At 37.2% G+C, this 22,688-nt stretch overlaps 1 pseudogene; it reads left to right on the top strand.

The window, feature by feature from the left end:
- The first annotated feature begins 357 nt into the window (after nucleotides 1-357).
- On the top strand, nucleotides 358-18,387 carry LOC130682150 (NF-kappa-B-activating protein-like; annotated as a pseudogene).
- Nucleotides 18,388-22,688: the final 4,301 nt, after the last annotated feature.

Below are 22,688 nucleotides of genomic sequence, written 5' to 3'. Positions count from 1 at the left end.
TGTATTACACTGGCTTTGTTGTTCATACCGATGCTCAGTGAAACGTGTTCTGGAATCAACCGTCCCTCCTCAGGGAGGTCAACCAGAGGCAGAAGAAAGAACGAGGTCTCCTGTGCAGTTTAGACGTGAGCAGCCTCACTAACCGGAACGATGGACGGATCCGCTGCTCCACCGGCCTCTTTATGCCGATACACACATCCTGTTCCTCTGGGGGACGGCCTAGGTCCGGGGGGGGAGGGGGGGGTTTGCGGAAGTACCCGGAACTGTTTGCAAGGTTCCGGCAGCCCGGCAGCTGAGAGCTCCTTCGGTTCCGTAAGCGCCCGTTTCTCCTGCTGTTTCGGAGAACGAGCGGCAGTGATGGCTCCGGTGTCTGGTTCGCGCAGCCCGGAGCGGGAGGCCGCAGGCTTCGGGTGGGGAACGCCGCAGTTCGTTGAAGAGCCCCAAGCCCAATAAAGCCACCCTCTCCCTGCGGCGCCGCCGCTCGCGCTCGCGTTCTTGCTCTCGGTCGGGAGACCGGAATAGCCACAGCCAAGGCTCCCGAAACCAGTCCTGTCGCTCCCGCTCGCGGTCACGCTCTCGAGAGCGGCCCTCTGCGCCACCGGGCACCCCCTTCGCTTCTGCCTCCTCGTCCGCCTATTACGGCGGCTACTCGCGCCCCTCCGGGGGCGACAAGCCGTGGCCTAGCCTTCTGGACAAGGAGAGGGAGGAGAGCCTGCGGCGGAAGTGAGTGACACGGGCGCACCTTCGCTGTGAGGAGCCCACCTGCCTTCGGAGTCCGCCTCGTCTTTCATCTTTCTAACTGTTGGCATTTCGTGCTCGCTGCCTGCCTGTGTCCATTTTCTTCCCTTCCTTCAGTCTACCCGCGACAACACCTTATTCGCCCTTTTCTTCCCTTAGACTTTCACCCACCCGAGGGCCGCATCATTCAGTGCCCTGGTCTCTCCCTACCCTCTTGTCCCCCCCCCCTTATTGTAGCAGACATGGCCGAGAGCCAGACCTACGGGAATTGAAGCGTTTGCTTGGTTTTGCCATAATTCGCGATCATGTTTTTATGCCCCTCAAGTTCATGGAAAGGAGGAGCACTACTTAATTGATCATAAAATTAGCAGTGCCAGGCAACTTGTTGAATGATCAGACAGGTTTGAGATACCATGATATGTAAGTGGCAATATTTTTTTTAGTGAGTTGGGGAAGACTGAGATAAGGGGTTTAAATTGGAGGGTAGAAAAGCCTCTGAGAGAAGATGACTGAATGTAGAAAAACTGATCTTCTAAACTGTAGGTTAGCCTAAATTGAGAAAGGTCTTGTTGAGATCAGCCTTCATTGACAAAGACCTTGTCAGTCTTGACTATGAAAAATGAGGTCAGGGTGTTCAGGTCTCCTATAAGGAGAGTGAGTACTGGAGTGGAAGAACGGATAAATTAAGAAGCAGAAAGGGAAAGAGTTATAATTATTTGCTGTGTAAGTGTTAATATCTAAAGCTTGAGTGTTAAATTATCAGGTACCGTAGTAAGTGCTTTTACATGTACTGTGTTTAAGAAAAAACAAGAAATATAAAGGTATTACAGGCATTGAGGGTCAGGTTAATGTCCAGTAGCTGGGAGATGTCTTCTTGAATCTTTTCCCTCCAGAAGTGGGAAGTAATAAGGCATAGTGATGAAGAGGAAAGGCTTCAGAATTAGATCGCCCAAGTTTGAATCAGTGCTTTCCTAGGTAATAGTGTTAAGTTACTTAACCCCTGTGGGCTTAATTGCTTAACCACTTAAAAAGGGATAAAATTAGCACAAAGTCTCTCAGAGCTATGTAATAATTTAGGGCCTGTAACATAATAAATAGTCCTTAAGTGTTAACTGTTAGGGTTTGGTGCATGGGGGCAGAGAAAGTAAAAAGAGGCCTGAGTTAGGTTTGGAAACATAACTCCCCAAATAACATTTTTCAGGAAGTTACCCCCAGACTGTGTCATTCAAAAAGCGTCCAGCTTCTTAATGGACAATCCTCACCAAAGGATGTTCGGAACCTCTCAGGTGAAATTTGCATTTGTACATTTAATACATATAAAATAAATAATTCATCTTAACAGTACAATTAAAGCCAGGTGGCAGCAGGGATGAGACCTTGACTGCATGCTCTTTACTGCCTATCAGGCATTCTTTCCCCGGTATGCAGGTTCCAGGTTCAGGTTTTTAAGTATGTCCCCTTATAGACTGTTTTGTCAGTGGGGTAACCTGAGTCTAACTGTGTGATTATACAACCTTTTCCCATGAATAAAGAAGTAAACACTAGTTTACTCAATCAAACCAAAATAAATTACATTTATATTGCAAAGGTGTTTTTTAAACAAATAGAGTCACATGCAGCTAAACTTTGTGTAATTGAGCCCTACTTTTTTGTGTTTGTTTATTATGAGAGATAGCAAAAATTAAGAAAAAAAAATAAAATGAGAAAATTTTTCCATGTCCTCCAAGAGCAGATAGAGAATGTAGTCCTTTTCTAAAAAGGAACTAGGGAAAACAGCGAAAACAAACCCTGTATGCCACTTAGTACAATTTTTATTAAAAAGTTTCTTTCATTTTCAGTGCTCCCTTAATTTTCTACTTGTAATGCTTTATTTTTTAGCTATCTTCTTTGATTCCTGAGTTTCTTTAAATGGAATGTTTGACCAAATCACAAATAGAGACTTCTATTTACTCTCAATAATGTGTATAAGCATATGAAGTTACTTCCAAATGTAAAACTGTTTCTGTCACATTGCAGAAGATGAAATGGGCAACTAGGAGCTCTGCCATCATGCAGCAGAAGGGACACACTTGACAGCCTCCCAGGCTCTTTGTAGTCTGTACAATTTGACAATACCTTCAAAATATCAAATTCTCTGAGTTTACATTTACACAAAGTTTTTATAAATTTAAAGTTTAAAATGTAAAGGGAAAATAGGACTTAACTGGACTTCTTTGAATTTGATGATGTATTTAGTAAACAAAATTTAGGCCATGGAGTTATAATTTACACACCTATATCTTCTAGGAGATTAAATGAGAGAGAGAGGATTGGAGAATTGGGAGCTTCTGAAGTATGAGGACTTCTCCAAAGAATCCAGAACCAGAGTAAGTGATTGAAAGTTTTTTGTAATAAATCCCACTTAGTGATGATGAATGATCTTTTCAATGTATTTTTAAATTCAGTTTGCTGATATTTCTTGTTGAGGATTTTTGCATCTATGTTCAGTAGAGATATTGGTCTGTAACTTTTTTGTACTATCTTTGTCTGGTTTTGTTATCAAGGTGGTGCTGGCCTCATAGAATGAATGTGGAAGCTTTCCTTCCTCAAGTTTTTGGAATACTTTAAGGATAGGTATTAACTCTCTAAATGTTTGGTAGAATTCCCCTATAAAGCCATCTGGTTCTTGAATTTGTTTCTTGATAGTTTTTGATTACCAATTCAATTTTGTTACTAGTAATTGGTCTGTTCAGATTTTCTTTTTCAGACTTGGAAGATTGCAGGTTTATAAGAATTTATCCATTTCTTCTTGATTGTCCAATTTGTTGACATATAATTTTATAGTAATCTCCTATAACCATTTGTACTTTTGTGGTGTCAGTTGTAACTTCTCTTCCTTTATTTCTGATTTTGAGTCCTCTCTCTTTTCTTGATGAGCCTTACTAAAAGTTTACAATTTTGTTTATCTTTTCAAAGAACCAGCTCTTAGTTTTATTGATTTTTTTGATGTTGTTTTCTAGTCTCTATTTCATTTATTTCTACTTTGATCTTTTTTATTCTTCCCTTTACTAACTTTGGGTGATCTTTTTCTTTCTAATTTGGTTAGGTGTAAGGTTAGATTGTTTATTTGAGATTTTTCTTGTTTCTTTAGGTAGGACTGCATTGCTATTCCCTCTTAGAACTGTTATTTTTGCATCCCAAAGATTTTGAACCATTGTCTCTCTATCTTCATTATCCTAGAAGTACTTTTTAATTTCCTGTGATTTTTCTTTGACCCACTGGTTGTTTAGTAACATGCTGTTTAACTTCCATCTATTCGTGTTTTTTTCCAATTTTTTCCTTGTAATTGATTTCTAGTTTCATAGTATCATGGTCAGAAAATTTTCAGTCTTCCTAAGTTTATTTCAGTGATTTCGATTTTTTAAAATTTATTGAGACTGGATTTGTGGCCTAATATGTGATTTGTTCTGGAGACTGTTCCATGTGCATTTGAAAAGAATGTGTGTTCTGCTGTTTTGGATGTAATGTTCTGTATAAGTTAAGTCCATTTGGTCTAATGTGTTGTTCAAAGCCAGTGTTTCCGTACTGATTTTCTTTCTGGATGATCTATCTATTGATGTAAATGGTGTGTTAAAGTCCCCTACTATTAACTGTATTACTGTCAAATTCTCCCTTTATTCCTGTTATTATTTATATATTTAGCTATCCCTATGTTGGATTCCTAGGTGTTTACAGTTATTACAACCTCTTCTTAGATTATCCCTCTTATCAGTTACAGTTACAGTCTCTGTTTCAAAGTCTATTTTGTCTGATGTAAGTATTGCTACCCCAGCTTTACACATTCAGATTGAAAGTTCTATCACTTCAGCACCTTCACATTTAGTCTGTTTGTGTCTTTAGGTTTGAAGTCCATCTCTTGTAAGCAGCATATAGATTGCTTCCGTTTTTTTATCCATTCAGTCGCACAGTGTCTTTTGCTTGGAGCATTTAGTCCATTTACATTGAAAGTAATTTGATTAATTGTTTTCTGGCTGTTTTTGTAGTTCTTCTTTCTTGTTTTTTTCTCTTGTTATTTGATGGCTTTCGTTAGTGTTATGTTGTTTTCCTTCACTTTTTGTTAATTTATTATAGGTATTTGGTTTGTTGTTACCATGAGGTTCATATATAACATCATATGTATAGAGCTGTCTTTTATAAGGTGATGGTCACTTAAGTTCCAACACATTCTAAATGCACTACATGTTTACTTGCCTCACCCCACCCATGTTTTATGTATTTGGTATCATATTTTACATCCTATTATTTTGTGTATCTTTTAAGTAATTACTGTGGATATAATTAACTTAACTACTTTTATCTTTTCACCTTCATGCTAGCTTTGTAGGTGGTTGATCCACTATTTTTACTATATGTTTATCTTTGCCATGGTGCTTTTCCTTTCATGATTTTTCTGTTTCTAGGTATGGCCTTTTCTTTTCCATTACGTAAGTCCCTTTAACATTTGTTAAAGGGCTGGTTTGGTGCTGATAAGCTCCTTTAGCTTTTTCTTTTCTGGGAAACTCCCTATTTCTCCTTCAATACTGAGTGAGAACCTTGCTGTGTAGAACAGTGTTGGTTGTAAATTTTTTTCCAGTGTATTGAATGTATCATGCTACTCCTTTCTGGCCTGTAAAGTTTCTGCTGATAATTCAGCTCATTCAAGAAATAACAAGTATTGCGAGGATGTGGAGAAATGGGAAACCTCCTACACTGCTGGTGGGAATATAAATTGGTGCAGCCATGGTGGAAAGCGGTATGGAGATTCCTAAAAAGACTAAAAGTAGAAATACCGTATGACTCAGTAATTCCACTTCTAAGAATTTAGCTGAAAAAATCACAATCTCTGATTCAAAAAGATATATGTACCCCATGTTTGTTTCATGTTATTTACAGTAGCCAAGATATGGAAGTAACCTAAGTGTCTGTCAATAGTTGAATGGATAAAGAACATATGGTACATATATACAATGAAATATTACTCAAAGCATAAAAAAGAAAGAAATTCTTCCATTTGCAACAACATGGATGGACTTAGAGGGTATTATGCCAAGTGAAATAAGCCAGGCAGAAAAGATGCCATATGATTTCACTTGTATGTGGACTCTAACAACCAAACAAACAAAACAAAACAATAGACTCTGAGACACTGAGAAGTGACTTGTGGTTACCATGGGGGAAAGTTTGGGGTTGATGGGTGAAATATGTGGTGGTGGATAAAGAGGCACAAAATCAGGGATGAGAGTATAGCATAGAGAATACAGTCAATTCTGTAACATTTCTGTGTTGACAGGTAGTAATCACACTAGTTGGTTAGAGGATTGAATGATGTGTATAACTGTTGAATCACTGTACTGAATGCTTGAAACCATTGTGATATTGTATATCAACTATACAACAAAGTACTTCAAAATTTTTTTTAAATTAGTTCATAGTGTTTTTGGGGTACACTTATGTGTAACTAGTTGTTTTTCTCTTACTGCTTTTAAGATTCTCTTATCTTCAACTGTTTACATGTTGATTGTAGTGTGTGGCACGTGAGTCACTTTTGGTTCACCTTATTTGGGACTCTCTTTGCTTCCTGGACTCGGATGTCTACTTCGTCAAGTTTGGAAAGCTTTTAGACATTATTTCCTCAAATAGGTTTTCTGTTTCTTTCATTCTTCTGAAACTCTGTTAATATGAATGTTAGTATGTTTGATGTCCCAAAGGTCCCTTAAGCTTAATATTTTCAATTAATTTTTTTTCCTGTTTCACTACTGTACATTTCAGATCACTTAGCCATTCTTCTGCATCATTTAATCTACTGTTGATCACCCTCTTAATTTAAAAAAATCTTTTTTATTGACATGTATTTGACATACTAGTTACAGGTGTACAGCATAGTGATTTGATATTTATATACATTACAAAATGCTCATCATGATAAGTGTTGTTACCATCTGTCACCCTACAAATGTATTACAATATTATTGGCTATATTCCCCATGATTTATATATTTTTAACTGGAAATTCGTACTTCTTAATCCCCGTCATTTATTTCACTTTCCCCACTCCCCACCCCTCTGACAGCCACCAGTTTGTTCTCTGTATTTATGAGTCTTTTTCTAGGTTTTTTTTTTTTTAATCCCACTTGCAAGTGAAATCATATGGTATTTGTGTTTCTGTGTCTGACTTATTCCACCTAGCTTAATACCCTCTAGGTCCATCCATCATGTCTCAAATAGCAAGATTTCATTCTTTTTTATGGCTGAGTTATATTCCTTTGTGTGCATGTGCCACATCTTTATCCATTCATCAATCGATGGACACTTAGGTGGGTTCCATATCCTGGCTATTGTAAAAAATGTTGCAATAACCATATAGGTTCATGTACATTTTCAAATTAATATTTTCATTTTCCTCAGGTAAATACAGTAGTGGAATTACTGGATTGTATGATATTGCTGTTAATCATTTTTTGAGTAATATCCATATTGTTTTTCACAGTGGCTACACCATTTTGCATTTCCACCAACAGTGCACAAGAGTTCCCTTTCTTCCGCATTCTTGCCAACAGTTGCTGTTTCCTGTCTTTTGGATAGTGGCCATTCTGACAGGTGTGAGGTGATAGCTCAGTGTATTTGTGATTTGCATTTCTCAGATGATTAGTGATGTGGAGCATCTTTTCTGTTTTGTTGGCCAACTAAATAGACAGACAAATGTGTATTCAGTTCCACCAATACGTTGGATATTCACCCCTTATTGGATTTATCAGTTGCAAATATATTTTCCCATAGGTATTTATATGTGCTCTAATATAAATATCCTCTCTAATGTGTTTTTCATTTTACTTACTATTTAGCTCTGAATGTTTTTTTAATAATATTTTTTATCTCTTCTTTAAAGTTCTCACTGTGTCCATCCATTTTCCTCCTGAGTTTGGTGAGCATCTTTATGACCACTACTTTGAACTCTTTATCTGGTGGATTGCTTATCCTCTGTTTCATTCAGTTCTTTCTCTGAGGTTTTTGGCTTACCTTCCCTTTGGAGTATACTGATTTCCTCATTTTGTCTGATTCTCTGTCTTTGTTTCTATGTATTAGGTAGATTAGGTATATTTCCTGTTCTTAAAGGAGTGGCTTAATGCAGAAGATGTCCTATGGGGCCTCCTAGTGCAGACCTCCCTGATCACTTGAGTCAGGTAACACAGGGGAGTCCTCTGTGTCAGCTGCATACACCCTCCTGTTGTGCCTGGGTCACAGCTGGTGTAGACATGCTGATGCACAGGGCTGTGCCCTGGTCCACTGTCTACTAGGCCTGACAGTGAGTGCTACAACATGCTGGGTGTGAGGCTGGCATCTGGCCCATCTGCAGTTGCTGCAGCCCACTGGTGGGCAGGGTTGGCCTTCAGTGCAACTGGCCATGAGGCCCATCTGCAACAGCTACTGGCACTGTTGTGTGGAGCAGGCCTCTGGTGTGTGGGTGGCTGTGAGGTCCAGCTATGAATGTTGCAGGTGTTCTAGTGTATAGGGCTGATACTCTGGGGTGGGAACACTTAGCCACTTAGCAGCTGTACTGGTGCTGGCCAGGGTCATCCACCAGGTGTGGCAGGGTGAAGAGCTAATTGGGAGGAGTGCCAGGGCAGGCAGGTTAGTGAGACAATTCTTCAGGGGAACACCAAGGACATGCAAACGGTTCCAGTTGATAGACAGGTCATAAATGGCACCTGCCAGCACCAGGCAAGCCTGGTAGAAGGGATGTGAAAAAAAAAAGGTGTCCATCAACATTTCCATCCCAAGAGAAAATTGCAATAGATCCCTGCCCTGCCTGCACATACCCCAAGATTAGTCAATAGGTTTCTTTCATGTGTAATCCAGGAACTTTTCAAAATGCTGCCTCTGCACTGAGATTCGGAGCAAGGGACATTGTATGCACACCATTTAAGAGTTTCTTTCTTCCCTCTGGGTATCCCTGACATAAGTCCTATTGGTTTTCAAAGCCAGACATTATGGGTGCTCATCTTCCCAGTGCAGGTCCACCAGGCTGTTGGGCTTGGACCTCTTGTTCCTTAGAGAGGGTCTCTGTGGTCATCTTATCCCTCCTCCTTGTGGGTCACCACCCCGGGGGTGTACATTCTGACTAGACCATGTCTCTATTCCTCCTGCCTGTCTCACTGTGGCTTTTCCTTTATGTCCTTGGTTGTATAAGATCTGTTCTGCTAGTCTTCTGTTTTTTTCTCAGGTATAGTAGCTCTATAGGTAGTTGAAGATTTTGGTGTGTCCATGGAAGGAAATAAGCTCACGATATTCCTATTCGGCCATGTTGATCCCCTCTTCTATACAACATTTTCTTCATTCACTCATCCACCAGTGGACACTTACATTGTTTCCGTATCTCACCTATTGTAAATAATGTTGCTGTGAACATGGGGATGCATATATCTTTTCAAGATGGTGTTTTGTTTTCTTCAGATAAATACCTGGAAGTGGAATTTCTGGACTATATAGTGGTTGTATTTTTAATTTTTAAGGAACCTCCATTAAAAATTTTAAGGAACCTGTTTTCCATAGTGGCTGTACCAATTTACATTCCCACCAACATTACATGAGGGTTCACTTTTCTCCACATTCTCACCAACACTTGTTATTTCTTGGGTTTTTGGTAATAGCTACTCTAACAGGTGTGAGATGTTATCTGCATTTCCCTGATAATTACTGAAAGTAAGCATCTTTTCGTGTATCTGTTTGCCATCTATATATCTTCTTTGGGAAAATTTCTATGCAGATCCTCTAATCATTTTTTAATTGGATTGAATGGATTTTTGCTATTGCTATTTTTTCTTATTGAAGTGTAGTTGATATACAATATTACATTGGTTTCTGGCATAAAACATAGTGATTCAAAAATTAAATACATTACTAAATGCTCACTCTGATAAGCTGTCACACAAAGATACTACACTATTCTTGACTGTATTCCCTATCCTGTACTTTTATCCTCGTGATTAGTTTATTTTTGTTTTTTTACTATTGAATTCTATGAGTTCTTTACATATTTTGGATATTAACCCCTTATCAGATACATGATTTGCAAATAATTTCTCCCAATGTATATTTATTGTTGATAGTTGCCTTTGCTGTAAAGAAGTTTTTAGCTTGATACAGTCCCACTTGCTTATTTTTTCTTTCTTTGCTTATGCTTTTGGTGTCATATTTAAAAACATCTGTCAAGGATGTCAAGGAACTAACCACCCATGTTTCTTTCTGGGAGTTTTATGGTTTTTAGGTTTTAGATTCAAATCTTTAATCCATTTTGAATAATGTTTGTGTGAGATAGTGTTCCATTTTCATTCATTTGCATATGGCTGTCCAGTTTCCCCAGTACCATTTATTGAAAAGACTGTCCTTCCCGATTGTGTATTCTTGCCTCCTTTGTTGTAAACTAATTGACCGTATATGAGTAGATTTATTTTTGAGCTCTCTATTCTATTCCTAGAGGCATTTTTTAAATGAATATACCAGTATGGTTTTGTTCAGAAGATTTTGCTATATCAAATTATCTGAAGGCTTAATGCTTTCTCTTTTTCCTAACTTTTTTTCTCATTGGTGCTGTTCATAAGCTTCTTCCCTGTCTTCCATTTCTGTGTCATCTTTAGGTTGAGTTGATACAGTGAGTTTGACAAGTAAACTTGTCATTTGTGACAGGGTGATAAAGCATTATTATCTAAAGTTATTCTTACAGCTTTTGGAAAACACTCAGAATCTGCACTCGAAATATTAGAGTTGGAAGGAACCCTAAAAATAATTTCTAGGCAATACCTGAATTGTTCCAGATGTGATCTTCAGAGGAAAAGATTATATGATATAGAAATTCCCTTTTAAATTATTGTAGAATTTTAATAATGCCCATTTTCAGAATTTTTTGCAACAGAATGATATCTTCTGCTGTATTATGTCAGGTGCTTCATGCTCTGGGGAGACAGACAGGTGCTGCTCTGCCGTGTGGCCTTTGCACAAAGAGAATAGAGTTAGGAAGTCCTCCCACAGCCTTCTTGACTACAGTTCTTTGAGTTTCCTTATGGTTCATGACCTTCACCCGGTGGTTTCTTTTGAAAATACTAATCCCATGTGCTGCTTTCACTCAGTAAATAGCACTTTGTAGACTCTAAGGCATTATGCAATGTAAACAATTATTATGTTATTATGAAGGTGGTAGATCCTTGAACTGTACAATTGTAAATGCAGTCCAGTGCTTGCTTTTAATATTTCTCAATCAGTTTGTTTCTGAAAATTTTCAAGCCTATACTTTTATACTCCATGGTCTATATTTCATCACTTTTCTGATGCTTATAACTGTTTTCTTTAAATTCACCTCTGATGAACATACACCAGTGGAGGACGAAGGGCCAAAGAAAAGTACCACTTCGTCTTCTACCTCAGAAGGTATTCTTTAAATACAGAGCTTTTTTTATTGAGGAGTTACAAAACACATTTATATATAGTTGAATATTGGACGTTGCTTTTATTCAAATTGCCTGTCATATATTCCTTTTCAGTATTTCAAATATAATAAAATTGATACTCAGAAATTCCTCTTTAGAAGTAAGTTTTTTATTTCTGCTTTATGTAGAAGAAAAGAAGAAGAAGAAATCTAGTCATTCAAAAGAAAGGTCCAAGAAAATGAGAAAGAAAAACTCATCTAAAAGAAAACATAAGAAGTATTCTGATGATAGTAACAGTAACTCTGATTCTGAAATGGACTCCAGTGGTAAGAAAGACAGCATCATTCTCCAAACCTAGCTTCAAACCAAGTTGTGGTTCTTAAAGCTTATTTTAGAGGAAGGTTTTAAAAACAACAATAAGGGACAAGAGTTTATGAACACTCACTCACTGTGCCAGCAACCCTGCTTAGTACTTGATATTCACTATTGCTGTTCAGTACACACAGTGGTAACTGTTGGATACATCTTAGAGATGGGAAATGGAGGCATAGAGCAGTTTCCAAGTACCGCACTCAGGGACACACAGTTGGGATTCACACCTAAGCAGTATGGCTCCAGATTGGTTGTGTGTAATCGCACAAGGCATGTGGCATGGGAGCAAGTTGGGGTTGGGTTCTGAGACACGTGGTGCTGAACCAAACCATACAGGCTGTGTCTGCTCAGCAGAGCAGCTCTTCTGTGAAATTCTCACACTCAGTGGGCACCTTTGTGCAGTTTTCAAAAAGGCACATTGTAAAAGACCCCTTCCCGGCAGCTGATTGTGAAAGACACCTCCTGTAGGGTGGCACATCACAATAAGCCATCCTTTTGTGCCCTCTCCTGGCTGATGCTGGACAGAGGGGGCCTCCACTGGGGACACATGACACAAAGGTGCTCCTTCCGCTGATGTCACCAGGGTTTCCTGGCCCCCCTTGTCACTTTCCTTCCTCACTGCCGGAAGACTGAACTTCTGTAAAGCACAAATCCTAGCAGGTCAGTCCCCTACTTAAAGTCCTTCAGTAGCTCTCCATAGCCGTCAGGGTGAAGTTGGGTCCTGACCGATGCCTCAGTAATCACATAGACCTGGGTCTCTCTCTTGCAGCATCCTGTAGCCTGAGAACTACTTTCTGTCTCCTCAGTATTCCATGGCCTTTCTCTTGATTCTGTTACTTGGCACAGAGAGTCTTATCTGCCCACGACACCAGACCCTCCCTCCATGTGGCTTGGCTTACTCATCTCAGCAATGGGTGTGCATTGCTTTTTTAAAAACCTGGTTTTGAAAGAACTAGCTTAAGAATCACCTTCTCCTGGGCAACCATTCCTCAATCACCCTCCCCAAATCAGCCTGCTTTTGAGACTCCTCTATATGCCCAGAGCACCCAAGGTTTAACATTTGTTAGCATTTTGACATATTTGTTTCAAATGTGAGTTTTTGTGGAGATACTGAAAGTAAATTACAAATATCACTGTACCATCCTAAATATTTCTATATACACCTCTAGAACACAAAGACATTTCCTACTTAATCACAATACTTTTATCTCATACAATACAATTAATAATAATGTCCTGTATCACTGAATACTTAGTGTGACTTTAATTCTGTGTCCCCAATGCCTAGCACATTTGTTGATGAGTAGCAATAAATGTTTGAATTAATTTCTATGTTTTAACAAATAGGGCAATAGGATATTTATCTACTCAAAAGTTTTGGGGTTTTGGAGTTTAAATTTTTTAACTATAATGTGGTTTAATTTGCAGATGAAGATGCAAAAAGAAGAGCAAAGAAAGCCAAGAAAAAGGAAAAAAAGAAACGCAAATTGTCAGTTTGTCTTTCATTTTTTATTATGAAAAGTTCAAATATATATAAAATTATGTAAGATATTAAGTAAAATAATATGATGATCCCCCATGTAACCATCACCCAGCTTGATAATTATCAACTCATGGGAAGTCACCATTGCCCCTATTATTTTGAAATCAATCCCAGATATCATTTCATCCAAAAACCAGCATGTTTCTCTAAAAGATAGACATTGTTTTTTAAAAAAACCTAACCACAATACTATTATCATGTCTGAAATATTTTACAGTAATTTGCCAGTTCTCAGTTTTTTGTCCAGTTTATACAAATTGGGACCCAAAGTGCAATTGGTTGATATATCTTGTACATCTCTTTAAATCAATAGGTTCCCCTTTCTGTCCCTGCATTTTATTCATTGAAGAAATACAATCATTTACCTTAGAATTTCCTGCAGTATGGATTTTGCTGATCATAGTCTAATAGTGTCCTTTTAACATGTTCTCTGGCTTTTGTGTTTCCTATAGATTGATAGTTAGGTCTAGAGACTTGATGGAGTTCAGATGTAAATTTTTGGCAGGAGTACTTTTTAGCTGGTATTGCATACTTCTATCAGGAGGAAAATAATGTCTGGTTGTCTCTCTTTGTCATACTAACAGCCATTGATGGTCATTGCCTAAGTGGGATTGCAAAATATTGATAGTCTAATTCTGGCCTACATTCTTCATTTATTAGGTAGCATAATTCTATAAGAGAAGCCTTCTATCGGCTATTTGGTTACCATGAAATATAGCTTATATAAGAAGGGCACGATAATAGCTTACTTCAATTTTTTTTTGTTTTATGAGTTTTCAAAATAATGATTTGCTATCATTATGAAAACACATTTGATATATTTTTAAGCTATTACACTTTAAATTATTGATGCTCAAATTGGTAAAAGCTGTTTTTTAAACACTTTATTTCTATTGTCTTTCTGTAACATGAAAATTGTATTTCATTTGCCCCTGTAGGGATCTTTTTAATAGGGAAACATGATTTAGTTAAAGAAGTTAGAAAAAAATTTTTAATTAAAATTATTTTACAAGTTTGAATAAGAATGATAATTTACATCATTTTAATCAGTCTTTTCATTGCCTTGAAAAAATGAGATGGCCTTTAACATGGGAATATTAAGTCAATTTGTATCAAATTATAATCATTACAGGAAGAAATTCAAGAAAAAGAAGTCAAAGAAGAGCAGAAAGATTCCAGTGATTCAAGCTCTAAAGCTTCTCAAGAAGAGTTTCTGGGGTACCCCTGGAATGATTGTTAAGTAGGTTGCTTCTGATAGACCCAGATTCAAAACCCAGGAAGCATACTAACCGAGTAGTCAAAGTGTGAGTATGTTTCTGAACATCCTTCAAGCAGAGCCTGAAGGACTCTCAGATTTAGTTGGCCCAGAGGCTCCAAAAACACTTGTCTCTCAAGATGATAAACTTCTGAAGTAAGTAACAGTATATTTATAATATCTAAAGTACCTTCCCAAAAGTATGGCCCTAACTTACCTTTCTAAGCTTATCTCCTTCTACTCCTTTGTTTATACCCCAGGTTCCAACTGAGAAGAACTGAAACTTCCCTGTATTTACTGTTCACTTTCCGACTTTGTGCCTTGTTCTCCTTATTTCTTCTCCCAACATGCCTTCCCTTCTATTCCCAGCCCTGGTTTCTTTACTGCCTCCAATCTCGCCCTGTTAAAATCCTTACCTTCCGTCAAAGCCCTTTTCAAAAGGACGGGGCATGTGCAGATTCCCAGTACCTTTCCTCCATAGGTAGGTATGATTCCTACCCCTCTTTAATTCTGTAGTCTTCACAGCATTTTTTGTTTCTTTTGTGCAGTGAATTGCATATTCTATTTTGGGTTGCTATTAATATCCTTATCAATATGTAAATTCTGCAAGAGAAGAGATTACTTTTGTATTACAGACTTTGAGTTTAATTGGTATTCAAGAAGTATTCAATGAATTAAATGAAGGGATGGTAGTTTTTAAAGTCCCCTTGAATGAATGTTAATAGTTGTTATTATATAGCATTATTATTGGTTATAAGTCTAAAAGGTATGTAAATTTGATATATATTTTTCTTTTTTATTGAAGTATAGTTGATACACAATATTATGTTGGTTTCAAGTACACAGCATATTACTGCAGAAGTTACACACCTTATTAAATCCTCACCCCAACTAGTGCAGTTACTATCTGTCAACATAGGAAGATGTTACAGAATCATTGACTATATTCTCCAGGCTGCACTTCCATCCCCGTGACCTATTTATATTATGATTGAGATTTTTGTGCCCTTTTATCTCTCTCACCCTCCCCACTCACCCACCCCAACCCTTCCCCCATGGTAACCACCAGTCACTTAGCTGTGTGTCTCTGAGTCTACTGCTGTTTTGTTCATTTTGTTTTGTATTGTTTTTAGATACTACAAATAAGTCATATGGTACTTTTCTTTCTCTGCCTGGTTTATTTGTCCATGTTGTCACAAATGGTCAGGTTTCTTTCTTTTTTTATGGGTGAATAATATTATATTGTCTATATATATATCACATCTTCTTTATTCATTCATCTGTTGATGGACACTTTGGTTGCTTCCAGAGATATATTATTTCTTTACTTTTTTTTAAGGGAAAAGGAATTCACTAGATGCAGAAGCCATAAACTCAAGGTCTATAGGGATAAGTTGATCCGTAATTGTAAACCATGAATCTGTACTCAATATCATAGTTCTTTTGTTCTTCCAAAGTATGTCTGCATTTCTGGATAGATATATAGGTCACAGTGCAATGTTCACTAATTAAAGTAATATTGGGTTTCCCAGCATGCTGCCCTCAGCAACAGTTATCCCTACTGTTTTGTGAGAGAAAGTGGTTTTTTTATGCTTTCTTTAGAAGATCACCTTTTTGTAATGGACCTTTCCTGAATTCTGAATTACTTTGTAGCTATGGCCATGCTCTGCTACCTGGTGAAGGTGCAGCTATGAATGAATATGTAAAGGCTGGAAAACGTATACCATGAAGAGGTGAAATTGGCTTGACAAGTGAAGAAATTGCATCATTTGAGCGCTCGGGCAATGTAATGAGTTGTAGCAGGTATGTTCTTGCCATTGAGGTTAGTTTCCAAGATTATATCTTTTCTTCTTTCTTACTTCCAGAATTAGGTTTTAGTGTTTGATTTTCATTAAGTGATCTTTCCAAATGAAAAGTAGAACATATTAGCATAGTATTGGTTTTATGGTTACAAATGTGGTTGCCTAAAATTCCAGATATATATGTACCTCCATCTCAATCTCAGCTGTATCTCCAGCTTCAAAGAATCGGTCTTTCCAGTGTCCTTTCCTAGTTTGTCTTTTAGTTTAGACAGTTTATCCTCTGAGAATATAGTCAAATTCAGGTATTTATCACTGCCCTATGAGGAATGTGGCATTCTGGTAGTTAGGAAAGTGTTTTCATACGTCAGTGTTCCTGTTTTCTGAGTTTGTCTCCAGTTCTCTGTGGAGTCAGAGAACATGGACCCTGTAGTTCTCTGTGTACACTGAGATTTGAGAGCAGAAAATGGTAATGACAGACATCAGATTCAGCATGGGAAAATGAATACCTGTAAATAACTCAAAAGAAGAATGAGAGAAAGACACAAACAGGCATTTGATAGAAAAAGAAATGTATATGGCTTACACATACAAAAAATCCTCATTATCATGGGAAATGAAGATCAATAGCATACTGACGTACCATTTTACACCCATTTGATAGACAAAAATTCAAACACTACCAAGCATTTGAGAGGATGTGAATCTACAGGATCTCTTAAATATTGCTAATGGTGGTATAAATTGGTACAGTCATTTTAGAAAACAGTCTGAGATTGTCTTGGGAAGTTGAGCATTCATATTCTTTCTGACTCAGCAACTCCATACCAGAAACCCAGGAGAAAATTTTTCCCATGTATTAGGAGATGTGAGCATATGTTTATTACAGCATCATTCATGTGGCACTTCTTGTTCCACATAAACTGCCCTGCTCACTGTACCCTGAGCAACCTAAGTGCATTGTAATCTCCTTGACTGTCCATCCTGCCACTCCCCGAGCTTCACACTAACCTTAAAATGATTTTCCCCTCTTGCCCTTTATTGTTTTTTTCTATTTTTCTAGACATAGCTAAAGCTTCATTTTGAACTAGTTATGTGGGATTGAGTTACATACACAGTTAACCCTTGAACAATGCAGGAGTTGGGGGTACCAATCCCCATGCAGTTGAAAATTATATAAGTTTTGATGCCCTAAAAACTTTATGAGTAGCCTACTGTTGCCCAGAAGCCTTACTGATAATATAAACATGTATTTTATATGTTATACATATTATATATTGTTGTATTCTTACAATAAAATCAGCTAAAGGAATGAAAATGTATTTTGAATTTGTTATAAATCTACAAAACACTTTTAAGTATACTTATTAAAAATAATCTGCATATAAGTGGACCTTCAAATCCATGTTGTTCAAGAGTCAACTGTACATTAAAGAGGTAAGTTTTCATGAAATTGTCCCTCCAAATCAGTAGGCCTTTTGAAAGTAATGTAATGGTTTCCCTCTGCCTCTGCCCTTATACTTCCTTATTTGGCCCTTGTGCTAAATCTCTTCTTTCTTTTTTCTGAGCTACTAGTGGATTCTAAGGAAGTTAAATCCATCCAAAAACTCATCAGAAACTCCACTATAGATTTAGACTTGGTTCCTTTGGTTACATGATAAATTAGAACCTTGAAGAAGCTGATCATCAACTTAAATCTTTTCATCTGTCCTACTATTAATTCCACAAAGGCAAATGCCGCATATCATCTAGAAAGTTTAATAATTTGCCCATTTCTGATTGTTCTACTGGAAACAACAGGAAAAGACTTATGCCTGTAGTATCTTAAACGAAATGCATTCCTAATGTTGACAGAGCATCATAAATCATTATTTGAATACTAGAAATGAATCAAAGGATGTATCAGTTGGTAAAACAAATGATCTTTTGAAAATTGAAACCATAACGATAACAGTTTCTATTTCTCAGCTTTCAAAATATGCCACCCATTACTAAAAAAGGATTAGTGTGAAAGTACCATGAGAATAATTACTGAGAAATTAAGCCAAAAATAAAATAATCTCCAGGTATCACCAAATGGAGACTGTGCAACTGCAGAAAGAAAACCAGATCAATACTGCTGTTGAGCAGAGAGCCCTGGCATCCTTTAACCAAGAAGAGAGGTGAAAGAGAGAAAATGAGATCCTGGCCAGTGTTTGAGAGATGGTATACAGTAAAACTAAAGGGAAAGATGACAAATAAGGATTTTCTATTTGTTCAGCATACATTTTTAACAACAAGAAAGAAAGTGAGGGACACACACACACATATGTACACAAAAAGATTACTATGATCTGAAAGCTTTCAGTGCTACTGTGCCTTCTGTTTAATTCCTTCAGTCCTTCAGTAAGAAGCTGCTCATTGGTAGAACTTTAGCATGATCCTTGGGTTATTTTGGATTGTCCATAATAACTTTCTGGTTTAAATATCGAGATTATGAATGGAATCGTACTGGGGGAGGTGAAATTGAGAGAAAGTGTCAGTGAGAGAGAAACTTTACTCTCACACCATGGGACAGTACTACTATTAGCTCCATGTGATTCCCCACCCTCACCCCCACCCCACATGCACTCATGGGAAGTTATTATTCATGTACATTGAATATGTTACAAATGGACTTGTAGAAACTCACAGGAGGCCACTTTTGTTAACAGAATGAAGGCATTGCTGTAAAAAGAAAATCTGGAATTTGAAAATTGATTTGTATAATACCATATATATTCTGCTCTCGAAATTATGTGTATTTGTTTTAGTCCCTACAACCCCCCCAAACCAACAAACAAACCAAAATGCAGACTAACCCATAGACTTATTGAGTTGAAAATGTGATCATTCATTCTTAAAATTCTTAATAGGTTACACTTAAAAATGGTTTTCAAATATAAACTACTGGGACTACTGTTGTTCCAATGTAAGTACATTATTTCCTTCTAAGCTGTGCTTAGGTCACTATTTAAATACTGAAAATGATTGACAGTGAATTATGATCACGTTTCGTAAGGATGAAGCTACAAATGATGTTGAACATATTTTAAGTCTGTCTGTTATGTAATAAGCATATTTCATCTTAAACATTATTAAACCTTTCAGTTTATTTTTTGTATCTGTCATTTGGTTTAATCTTTTCCTTTGTATAGAAACCGCTCATTTATCACCTTTTTATGGCTGCTATTGACTTAAATTTAGGAGAAAAGAAAAATTACAAAACTAGGAAATTGTGATCTGTTTCCATCCTTTGTTCAACTTGAGTTGGTAGATAACAAGTATGTTAAAGGAGGAGGACAGTGGAAGTTTTGGCCGTTAATGTATTAAGATCGTTTTGAGTTGTCTTATTACTATGGGCCTAGGATAAATTTGAATTTCCTGAGTGATGGGGAAATTTGGAAACTGCTGTTATAAAATACCCTCCTTTTGTAATAGTTCAATGTGGTTTTTTCAAAGTTTTAAAATACAGCAGTCATATTTCAAAGTATAGGTCAAAAGTTTTACTGTTTGACATATGCTCTAGGAAAATGTCTACCTTTAATCCACAACTAATGAACGAAAAACTCAGTTGGCATGTAATAACACTTAGGACCCCTGAATTTGAAGTGACTTCTATTTATCATTGTTGCTAATAAGTCTGTCATTTCCAAAATTTAGGAGAAAACTAGGCCCCAAATTTATGAATCATAATCCATCTAGTTCCCTGTGTAATAAACCCTATATTTATAATCCCTACTTAAAAATTTTGTTCTCTAAGAACATAGTTTTTTGTTAATGATTCCTGGAAACTGTAAGAGTTTGTTCTCTTTAAGTAAGCAAGGTAGTTTATATGCAGTAACTTCATGAAATATGAATATTGTGGATTTTCAGTGGATTCTCCTATGACCTCCACAGAAGAAATGTTGTTGAGTCAATGAAAACATTATTTCAGAACTTTAACCTTTCTTTCATCAGGTTTTGTTCAGCAAAGATCAGTCAAAGAATAGCTTTGGGACCACATTCCTTGGGAAAGAGGAAGGAAGAGTAAAAGGGCTAACAGTATTTTCAGTTAGGAGAGTTACTGCTTGAAACTGTTCAGGCATCTGAGCCAGAAGTCAAATTAGGAGGGCTGTTGTATTTGAAATATACTTTTTGTTCTCCAAAGAGACTTATCTTGTTTTCCACCTCCTCACCTGTTGCTCCAATAATATTTTCCCTACTTTTATATTTACTGTACAAATGTAACGGTTAACAAAAGAAGAAATAATAATTACCCACAGTCTTACCACATCAACTGTCTTTAGGATTCTGTGTTCCCTTCCAGTGCTGGTCTACATAAATACATATTTTGAGATGCCTGCAAGTAACTACTTGTAATATAATCTTGTCTTTGGTGTTTTAAAACTTTGCAGCCAGGCAAGGCAGCCTCAGAGGGATGGTAGGAACAAGTGACGATCTGTGCGAAGATGGAAAGAAGACAAAAATAAGTAAGGGTGGCGATTGAACCTTCCCAGTTTCATTGCCTCCAATCCTCAAGTCACCTTGCTGCCATCACAGTGTGCTGCTATGGGGTGAGGCAGCATGGCCCACTTCAGGTTCAGAATGTATTGAACAGTGAGGCTGAGCTTGCAATAAGTGGAAGGGGTCTGTGAGTAGGGAAACCCTTCAGACTGGTTGTATTAAGAGCTATAGAAATGTTGCCATTTTCCTTTCCCCAGCTATTCCTGTGAAGAGACATGTCTGGGCTGGAGAATTAGGCTCAAATGGGAGAACAAGCAGCCAAGTACCATTTCAGTTTGGTCTGATTGGTAAATTTTAGTAACTGTCTAAGCTCACTTTGTCTTCTCTAAGGCTGAGTGATACAGTCAGTGAAGGTGAAAACCTTTTAGAAAACAGACAATGACTTACTGGTTACTCTGCTAATGTGATAGAAGTTGCCAAATGGAAAGTGAATGAGTACAAAAAAAGCATAGCTGGTTAATGTGCCACAAGTTTTATTATTCAATAAGTATTCTGTGGTTTGATGTACTCTATTGTATTTTTTTTAGAGAGAATCTCTCATATTTATTGATCAAATGGTTGTTAACAACAATAAAATTCTGTATAGGGGACTCAGTGTACAATTATTAAACAACCCCAAGCCTAATTCTCAACAGTCTCCAATCTTCTGAAGCATAACAAACAAGTTCTTACATAGTGAATAAGTTCTTACATGGTGAACAGTGCAAGGGAAGTCATAACACAGAAACTTTCGGTTTTGATCATGCGTAATGAACTATAAACAATTTAATACATTCTGATTAGAAATGCAATCCTAAAACATTCTCTAAGAATCAGACACAATTGCATTAGAAGTCAATTGACTCCATTAGAATATTTTTGGACTTAGTAATGTCCTTCAGCCATATTCCTTGAAAGTGAGTCATTCCTGGTCTGCAGAGGAAGAAAAACAAACACACCAAAAGTTTTAGAAATAAAACAAAATATTGAGCCAGGCATTAATTCCCTATTTACTCTGTTACATTCTCTGTGAGCAGGAAGTTTTTTAGGGGTTGGAGGTGAAGGTTTTCTCAATTTCTTAGGCTCAGTCAAGTAAAGGATTAGGGAGCTTATCTGTAAAAGATTTTTTAAGAGAGCTGGTTCAGAAATAAAAGGGATTATTATATAAGCTGATACCATATGATTATGAAGTTTCCCATAGAAACAGCAGATGTGACCCATTTTTGCCACACCCTGCTCCAAACAGCCAATGCTCAAGTTTCTAACCACTGACAAATGAGAAATACAAAAAAAATGCAGTATCCTTTCAGCCTTCCTAATGGGCAAGGTGGTCCAAAGAAAAAGAGAAGTGACCTGTGATGTGAGTTACTCTGGCTGTAGGCCTGCTAGATTCCTGCAGTGTGATGACCTTTTTCCAACCACATTTTTAAAATAAGTCTCCAAATGTTCATTACTTGTTAACTAATGAATGGTTCCCAAAGATGTAAGAGACTTCAATGGGTATATCCTGTGAGAGAAAAGGACAACTGTCAACCTAGATCATACCAACTCATAGTTACCTCCATGCCTATTCTGTCCATATGTTTACTCTTGCATTTCTGCAATTTGTTTTCCTAATGAATTGGGAGTCTCTAGATGGTAGTTCTTTGTCAATTCAAATTTTTGTTTCCCACAAGATCTTTTGGCAACAGACATTTAAAAAATCTCTACAAAATTAGAAACATGTCAGGAGAGGCTTGTGCTCGTTAATAGGAGTGTAAATCAGTCATTTTTTTACCTTCTTTCCATGTTTCAGTTTGCTCAACTGACAGTATCTATTTTACCTCTTAGGACTGGCATAAGAATGAAATAATAAAGATGAACAAGGTTCAAAAACACTTACAAAGCAACATCAAAATGTAAATTGTAATATTATCTTAGTCGTCCCCACCCATTCCCCCTTCAAAATTATACTTGCTGTTGTGAGCAAGAGCCCTTCTCCTAAGCCCTGTCTCTGTATGGTCTCTGGTCATGGTCTTGCTTACCTCCACCAGCCTTAC

The sequence above is a fragment of the Manis pentadactyla genome, chromosome Y (genome assembly GCF_030020395.1).
Source record: "Manis pentadactyla isolate mManPen7 chromosome Y, mManPen7.hap1, whole genome shotgun sequence".
Lineage (NCBI taxonomy): Eukaryota > Metazoa > Chordata > Mammalia > Pholidota > Manidae > Manis > Manis pentadactyla.
This window is presented reverse-complemented; position numbering and strand designations above follow the sequence as displayed.